Below are 9,070 nucleotides of genomic sequence, written 5' to 3'. Positions count from 1 at the left end.
CAGTCTCCGAAGGGAGGGGATCATGCTCGACTTCAGTATGTCACAGTACATGTTGGCATTCATGGTTCCCTCAATGAACTGTAGCTCCACAGTGCCGGCAGCGCTCATGCAGCCCCAGACCATGACACCCCACCACTATGCTTGACTGTAGGCAAGACACATTTGTCTTTGTACTTCTCACCCGGTTGGCACCACACACGCTTGACATCATCTGAACCAAAGAAGTTTATCTTGGTCTCATCAGACCACAGGACACGGTTCCAGTAATCGATGCCCTTAGTCTGCTTGACTTCAGCAAGCTGTTTGGAGGTTTTCTTGTGCATCATCTTTAGAAGAGGCTTCCTTCTGGAATGACAGCCATCCAGACCAATTTGATGCAGTGTGTGGCGTATGGTCTGAGGAAACAAAGATTTTGGGGGCACACCCTAAAAAATGCATAAAAGACAGTGCAGCCATAATACCATACAGAAAAGATTACAGCGCACACATAAAAAAATGACATTTAACTACTGCAAGGCAATTTAAAAACACCTGAGCATATTCAGAAAATATGGGGATTTAGTTACACCATATGGCCATATAGTGCTAAGCCCACTACTACAGTGATTCGCCGGAGCCGCGATGACGTCACTCCAGCGCATGGACACGGGAGCCGACACGAGCAGCATATCGCAGTGATCTGCGGCCTGCTCAGTGAGCCTGCGTGCCGCTGTCTACGGTGCATGCGCCGTAGACAGCGGTGCCTGTCTTGTTGTAAATATCTCCTAAACCATATAGGTTTAGGAGATATTTTTTGGACCTACAAGTAAGCCTCAATCTAGGCTTACCTGTAGGTCAAAGTGGTTTGTAAGGGTTTAAAACAGCTTTAATGCAGGGGTATATGTCACCCCCCCCCCCTTCATAATACAGGGGTCATTATCACTCCCCCTTCATAATACAGGGGTCAGTGTCACCCTTCCATAATACAGGGCTCAGTGTAACCCTCCCATAATACAGGGGTCAGTATCACCCTCCAATAATACAGGGGTCAGTGTCACCCTTTTCATAATACAGGGCTCAGTATCACCCTCTTATCATACAGGGCTCAGTGTCACCTCCTTCATAATGTAGGGGTCCAGGGGTCTGGGTCACTCCCATTCTTTATATAGGAATATAGGAATAAGTGTCATCCCACCTTCATAATACAGGACTCAGTGGCATAATAATAGAACGTGTGCATTCCTAGTGCCTTACCAAAAATATTTAATTGAAAAGTAAAATCGATAAAAAATAGAAACTCACAAGATGTCAATTGGCTATGCCTAGTGCTGACGAAGGGGGTGCACCCAAAAATGCATCCGTTGTACACCCCATGTTGTTTTATAACACATCTATGTGTTATAAACAGAGTAAAACGTCCTTTTCCTAATGAACACTAATTGCAGCTGCCCCAGCATACCTGCACAGATGAAGTCCTTATGGATAGTCCATACTTGGAAAATGAGAGTGGCAATGTCCATAACAATGGTGTCCCGACATGTCGGCATCCCTATAGTGGACAACCTTCTTCTTCAATAGTTCTCGCTCTTTACTTCACTCTCTGGGGATACAAACCTCTCCCCTTTTATAACAGATGGGAAGGGATGTTTGACCCCCAAAAATGCCTGCAAACCTGGCCAGAGAAGGCAATAAAACATGGATACCCTTCTCTCTCTGACTTGGACAGCTGAGCTGGCTTGCTAACTAACTACAATAGGCAACCTGCCTACAAGTACACATATCTTTTTTTATGCATGGTATGCAAGATAGGTAGGAGAATGGGATGAGGAACATTTTTAAGAAAAGTTAGAGTTGGCCTTATCTCCCACTTTACATTTTCTCATCCTTTCAATGTATGTAACTGACTGGACGAGGAATGTTTGGAATGTTTTTTTTTTCTCAGCACACATACATTTAAATTCTAAGTGCAATAAAATGTTATTTCAGTTATCAAAACAGAGTATGTTGTTAATAAATATGTTTATGTCCATTAAAGTGTACTATCTTGGCATGCGATCATCTTACAATATATGTATCTGTTAAATTGATAAGGTCAACCAATACATTGCAATAAAGTTGCAGAGCAAACATATGACTCTGATTGTTTCCACTGTACTTGACAGGATAAATGGCACTGGTAAATACATTTATTCATACAACATTAAGGACTTATTCATACCATGTAAGGTAACCTTTGTTTTTTTTTCACACCAGATCAACGCAGGTCACTGCAAGGGTGCCTAGAATACAATGGTTTTCTATGTGCCTCGTTCACAGCATAACGTTCTGTACATGTGCAACCTGTCTCCAAGTTAACACAACACACATAAATGCATTTAAATGCAACACAACTGAAAGTAAAGATATAAGAAATAATTTGTTGTTAGCATTTTTAATCTTCCAGGGACCTGTCACTTTACAACAGATGACATGAAAACGCATGCCAACATGCTAAAAAAAGCAACGTGATGCAACACAATGTGCATTAATGGCAGATTCACGCAACAATTTCTGTGTTCCAGATGCGTTTCTGCATGTGTATTTTTTATACGCTCTGGTGCGTTTTTTCCCCCCTCTTTTTTTTTTTTTCATCTCAGGTCAGGACATGCATTCTCGGGAATACCGATACATTTTTAATGCATTTTGCCATGTTCCAGATGCCTTCCATACAGAAAAAATGTAGCATGTTCTACATTTGTTGACTGCACTGGAACACACTGCAATGAACTAGGGCCATTGGAATACGTGGAAAACACTGTGAATGCTTTTTTTAATGCAGATTAAAAACGTACTGGACTGTATCAGGCGTGAACCAGCCCTAAATGCATATCAATGTACATGCATTTTCAAAGTGTTGAGTTTTCATGTGCAGTATAGTGTAAGGTTCTGGTAAAAAAAACAAAAGGCAAGTAAAAGGGTTTGGGATATGTGTGTTTGAGTAGGGAATGGGGAGGTCAGAAGAAGAAGGGGTAGGGTCGAGGATGGGTGCCGTTTTTTCACTATGTCAGTTGCCAAACTTAGGCCGCGTACACACGCGGGGACTGTCTGCCGAAAGTAAGTTCGTCAAACAGTCCGCTCAAACTTTTGAATGAACGAACACGCCCACACACGGCACTTTTTGAGCGGACAAATACGGCAAACTTTGTTCGTCGTACTAAGTCCGCGCAACTTTTGAAATGAGCGGACTCGCCCACACACGAGGCAACAGTCCACTCATTTCGAGCGCGTCTGCAGGTAGGCGGGGCCCGCGACGGAGACGTCGCGGGCTCCGCCGCCTGGAATGTACTTAAAGGGGAACCCCAACGCCGAAAAAAAATCGGCGCGGGGGTCCCCCCAAAGTCCACAACAGACCCTTGTTCGAGCACGCTACCCGGCCGGCCAGGAAAGGGGGGCGAGCGAGCGCGCCCCCCCTCCCGAGCCGTACCAGGCCGCGTGCCCTCAACATGCGGGGTGCCTTGGGGAAGGGGGGGCCGCGTGGCCCCCCCACCCCAAAGCACCTTGTCCCCATGTTGATGAGGACAAGGGCCTCTTCCCGACAACCCTGGCCGTTGGTTGTCGGGGTCTGCGGGCGGGGGGCTTATCGGAATCCGGAAGCCCCCTTTAATAAGGGGGCCCCCGGATACCGGCCCCCCACCCTATGTGAATGAGTATGGGGTACAATGTACCCCTACCCATTCACCTGTAAAATAAAAGTACCCAAAAAAAAAACACAACACACGAGATAAAATATTTTATTGCACAGTTCCGGGGGTCTTCCGTCTTCGGGGGTCTTCTCGCCGGACTCCTCCGCTATCTTCTTGTAGCTCTTTTGCTAGCGGAGGAGTCCGGCTTTCTTTCTCCCCGCCGCCGGCCTCTTCTCCCGACTTCGGGGGTCTTGTCCCCCTCTTCGGTTCTTCTGCCGGGCCACCGCGCCTTCTTATAGCTCTTTTACAGGCGGTGGCCCGGTCTTCTGTCGCCGCCGCCTTCCGTTCTTCTGCCGGGCCACCGCGCCTTCTTATAGCTCTTTTAGAGGCGGTGGCCCGGTCTTCTGTCGCCGCTGTCGCCTTCCGTTCTTCTTCTTGTTGTTCTTCTTCTTCTCCAGGAGATGTTGACACGTCGCTCTCTCCGGCCGGAATGCCAGAGCCACGCTGTGCGGCCACTTATATAGTGACAATGGGGCGGTGTCACATGGTATATGTCACATGGGTTGGTCACATGGTGACCCCGCCCCCTTACGATGTCATAGTCCCCATGTGACATCAACCCATGTGACCAACCCATGTGACATATACCATGTGACACCGCCCCATTGTCACTATATAAGTGGCCGCACAGCGCGGCTCTGGCATTCCGGCCGGAGAGAGCGACGTGTCAACATCTCCTGGAGAAGAAGAAGAACGGAAGGCGACCGGAAGGCGACAGCGGCGACAGAAGACCGGGCCACCACCTGTAAAAGAGCTATAAGAAGGTGCGGTGGCCCGGCAGAAGAACCGAAGAGGGGGACAAGACCCCCGAAGTCGGGAGAAGAGGCCGGCGGCGGGGAGGAAGAAAGCCGGACTCCTCCGCTAGCAAAAGAGCTACAAGAAGATAGCGGAGGAGTCCGGCGAGAAGACCCCCGAAGACGGAAGACCCCCGGAGCTGTGCAATAAAATATTTTATCTCGTGTGTTGTGTTTTTTTTTTGGGTACTTTTATTTTACAGGTGAATGGGTAGGGGTACATTGTACCCCATACTCATTCACATAGGGTGGGGGGCCGGTATCCGGGGGCCCCCTTATTAAAGGGGGCTCCCGGATTCCGATAAGCCCCCCGCCCGCAGACCCCGACAACCAACGGCCAGGGTTGTCGGGAAGAGGCCCTTGTCCTCATCAACATGGGGACAAGGTGCTTTGGGGTGGGGGGGCCGCGCGGCCCCCCCTTCCCCAAGGCACCCCGCATGTTGAGGGCACGCGGCCTGGTACGGCTCGGGAGGGGGGGCGCGCTCGCTCGCCCCCCTTTCCTGGCCGGCCGGGTAGCGTGCTCGGACAAGGGTCTGTTGTGGACTTTGGGGGGACCCCCACGCCGATTTTTTTCGGCGTTGGGGTTCCCCTTTAAGTCCATACCAGGCGGCGGGGCCAGCGACGTCTCCTTCGCGGGCCCCGCCTACCTGGAGACGCGCTCGAAATGAGCAGACTTTCCTCCGAGCGGGAACAGTTTGCTCATTTCGAAAGTGGCCTACACACGGGCGGACTGTCCGCTCAAACCAAGTTTCAGCGGACAGTTTTTCGGAATTTCCGAAAAACTTTGTTCGTCAAACTGTCCGCTGAAACTGTCCGCTGAAGCCCCACACAAGAGCGGACTGTCCGCTGAAACACTGTTCAGCGGACAAAGTTGAGCGAACAGTCCGCCCGTGTGTACGCGGCCTTAAAGTCCAAGGTGTCCTGGACCAAAGTCAGGAAGTAGGTAATGTTTTAACCTAAGCAACCAGATTCTCTCAAATATGGTTGTGGAATCTGCCATTGCGGGCGTCATTTTTTTTTAGATGTAACACTACCCCTGCAGGAGTCATTTGGTAATTTGGCTTCTCTGTTACCTGTTATCTAGATACCTTGTAACTTGGCTGTGAATTAGCACTAAGAAATAGACACAAACATGTTTAGAGGTAAATTAACTTAGTGTAATGGTATGGGTTAGAGTAAATGATATTCATTTATGAATCCGCAAAGTCAGTAATAAACAGTGCATATAAGCATTAACTGCAATGTGAATAACACTACTATAACTAATCTAGAGTACACACTAGGAGAATGGCTAGGATATGGTGCAATGTCCCTTGAGAGGTACCTTTTAGCATAAGCAATAGGTGAAGGTCTCTGTGTAACAGCTGTAAAGGGACAGTCTATAGTCCTAACTTTTCAGCCGGCTAGCGCTGGAGCCAAACTGTACCATTGGTGCACATGAAAATAGTCACAGTCAAGACTGCAGGCAGCAAATTGGCTACTAGATGGCTGTATGGTCAGTTCCTAAAGGGCTCAGTCTTTCTAGCAGGAGATAGTAAATTCCCACACCAGCAGCTCATCAGTCCCAGAGATACTGCAACTTCAACTAGTGTTTTCCTCACTCTCCATTCCTACCCAAGCAAGTGGCTACATATTTATCCAACATCGCCAGGTAATTCAAGTCTTTGCTTTTTTGTGGCTCATAGTTTTAAATGTCATACTTTTGTGATGTATGTAAAGTTACATTTCAAACCAGATCGTTCATTAGATTGGATGTAAACCCAATGTCATCCTTTTTAAACCACTGCCATAGGGGTAATCTATAAGGATATACATGCCTCCTGCATGCATCCCTACCTGTCAAATGTCTCCCCTCTATCTGTTATGAGAACTGAAAAACTGCAGATTCTGTGGGTGGGTCTGTTGTCTGGAGCTCAGTGGGTGGAGTCGTGATGTCAGTAGACTCCCCGCCCACCTCTACACTCCCCTTGTCAATATGCATTTTTTCCTGTGTATTTCTTACACTGAACTTCTGCTATGATCTCTAACATCCAGTGAAAACACAGGAAAGTAACCACATGACTTCAGCATGCCCAATTATGCTGAGGTGGGAAACATCCAATCCTGGCAGAGCAGCAGAAGAAAGGAGTGGGAAGGAATTAAAAAATAATGCATGTCTTTTAGGCTAGTGCACAAGATATGTAAATCACCTGTCACTCACAGCAAGGGGAGGATTTGACAAAGTTTTTCTCCGTTTGTCAAGATTTAACTCACTGAACAATAAGAGGATTGCTCAGAGCTGGATTAACTCTTTGTGGCAGGCCCACCAGAAGAGGACATGCACCAACAGACTTGTGAGAAGTTTCTCTACTGTTAGTTGTTTTTAGCATATCTTGCCTATCTAAGCCTCTATTCCCCAAGTGTATGCCTGACTGTAGGGAGTCTACAGTTTATGTCCAGTCAAAGGGACTGTCAAGTCTACTTTAAATCCCAACTTCAGCCAAATGATATTTTTTTAAATATTGCATAGAGCTGGGAAAGATAACTTCTGACATCTTGTAAATGCTGTTTGACAACTTTTTTTTCTATTAAAAAAGCCTATGGCATGCAAAACACACCCAAAAACTTCCACTCGGTGCCAAAAAAAAGTGCACACACATCAAGAGTGAACACAAAAATGTGCAACGGGTGTCTATTGTCCTCCACTATGAAGGACCTTACCCTGATCCCCCGGGGCGTTAGGCTCCAGACGGGGACTGAGGTACCAATACATGGCCCATCTGGCTGAAACCAGACGACCGCCTTTCTCCGGAAGGTCTGCTGAAACAAACCCACCCAGGTACTTGGGTAGGGGCTCCCCCGAAGGAAGACCCCCCAAAGAGAGGGCGAACCAAGCCAGAAGGCCTATGTCCACCCTCACACAAGACTTTCAGGGTTGGCCCGAGGACCGACACCCTACTCATCAAACGTGCAAGTGACAACACAAATGTGACAAACACACAAAAATAAAAATAATATATATAATAAATAAAGTGGGGAAGGGATAGTGAAGAGGAGAGTGAAAAGGTAGCCATTGTGTAAAACAATGACCAGGCCCTCCGGCCAGGAATCAAAAATTCCTCCGGTCCTAGCCAAAAAGCCCGGCCCTAGGCAGGTGTGAAAAAGCGTGTTTACAGTGAAGTGACCTTCGTGCCAAACTTCAAAGTGACAAGCACAGTGAATGTAAGGCACCCCTAAACTGCCACTTCAGGGGCACATCACCATAGGCTTTTCAACAAAAGCATCCTGACCCCCACCCCAGCCAGAAAGGCATGGAGATCCAGGAGCTTAGTGAGAGCCCTTTACCATCAGGCCTCAACCTCGCTCCTATCACTCCTACCTAATTACATTCGGGAAGTACTGGCTGTTCCCCTGGTGGGAGAAAGGGGAACCAACGTTCCCTCCTGAAAAACTGACCGGAGCTAAAGCTGCCCCAATCCAGGCCAGAAGGCCAGGGTCCCCTCCCCTGGCACTGACCAGTGGTTCTCCATCCCCATCAGAAGGCTTCCCTTTTGGCTATGAACCGCTCTGGGTTACCTTCACACCAGCAGGATTTGCATAGCAACCGCCATCCCTGCTCCACCTCGCCGTAGAACAGGGACGGAAGCAAGCGCCACCTCCTGGTAACTGATAAGAACAGATACTACACTTGATCTTAGCCAAAAGGCCGAGAAGAATGCTGTTTGACAACTGTCACATAGACATGAAGTGAAGGAAAATATTCCTCATGGGGTGCAGACAACAATGAAAACCTTGCAAAGGTTCTAAAACTGTGTTCCCATTGGGGAGATTTATCCTTATCTTATGTCCTGTCACCTGTCAATTAGTAAGTGAGATTTTACTTTACATCCTGATCTGTTTGACACTTACCACATAGACAGGCATCTTCTATTCCTGCTATGTATTTGACCATTTTCCATAGAAATCATAAAATACTTTTATTCCAAGAACAGATTGTAGTTATAGGGGAACTATGGAATGATGTGTTCTTTTCCTTGAAATGTGGTGTAGTTTTGATTTTGTTCTATCACTAAATATGAGACACTGCAACTGCCTTGAACTTTTTTTGCACATAAAAATTAATTTATCCTTGGGGCGAGTTTCACTCTACAAGGATGAAAAAAAAAAAGATCTGTTAAGGAGACAATAAAATTAGACAACAAAATAAAACATTAAACTGGAAAATCGTTTAAAACACCCAAATTCCATATCGCTTTTTGGACTATTCAGTCTATTTTACAGCAGCCCTTAACATTTTAAATGAAGCCCAGCCAATGGAGGCGTGCTTATGTTTTACTTACAGCATGGAGGGCAGCATGGTAAGTTTCTATATACAAGTAGACTTCATATAGAATGGCACCGCAATGCACCAATCTTAGTTCTGTGGTCATTTTGAATGACACCCTTAAAGAGGAAGTAAACCCTGATGGGTTTACTTCCTCTTTCATTCCTTGCAAAGGCAAAGCATAATGGACTACAATGCATTGCATAGTAGTCCATTATGTGTCACTTACCTGACACAGGAGCCAGTGAAGTCACCGCTGTCCTCTGTAGTCC

The 9,070-nt window shown here is 47.0% G+C and overlaps 1 pseudogene; it reads right to left on the bottom strand.

Annotated features, from left to right (window-relative positions):
- Positions 1 to 8,012: 8,012 nt before the first annotated feature.
- LOC143925812 (U2 spliceosomal RNA) lies at positions 8,013 to 8,192 on the bottom strand (annotated as a pseudogene).
- Between the last annotated feature and the right edge of the window lie 878 nt (positions 8,193 to 9,070).

Source organism: Lithobates pipiens, unplaced genomic scaffold, assembly GCF_037356315.1.
Source record: "Lithobates pipiens isolate NorthernLeopardFrog02 unplaced genomic scaffold, aLitPip1_a1.2 Scaffold_22, whole genome shotgun sequence".
NCBI lineage: Eukaryota > Metazoa > Chordata > Amphibia > Anura > Ranidae > Lithobates > Lithobates pipiens.
This window is presented reverse-complemented; position numbering and strand designations above follow the sequence as displayed.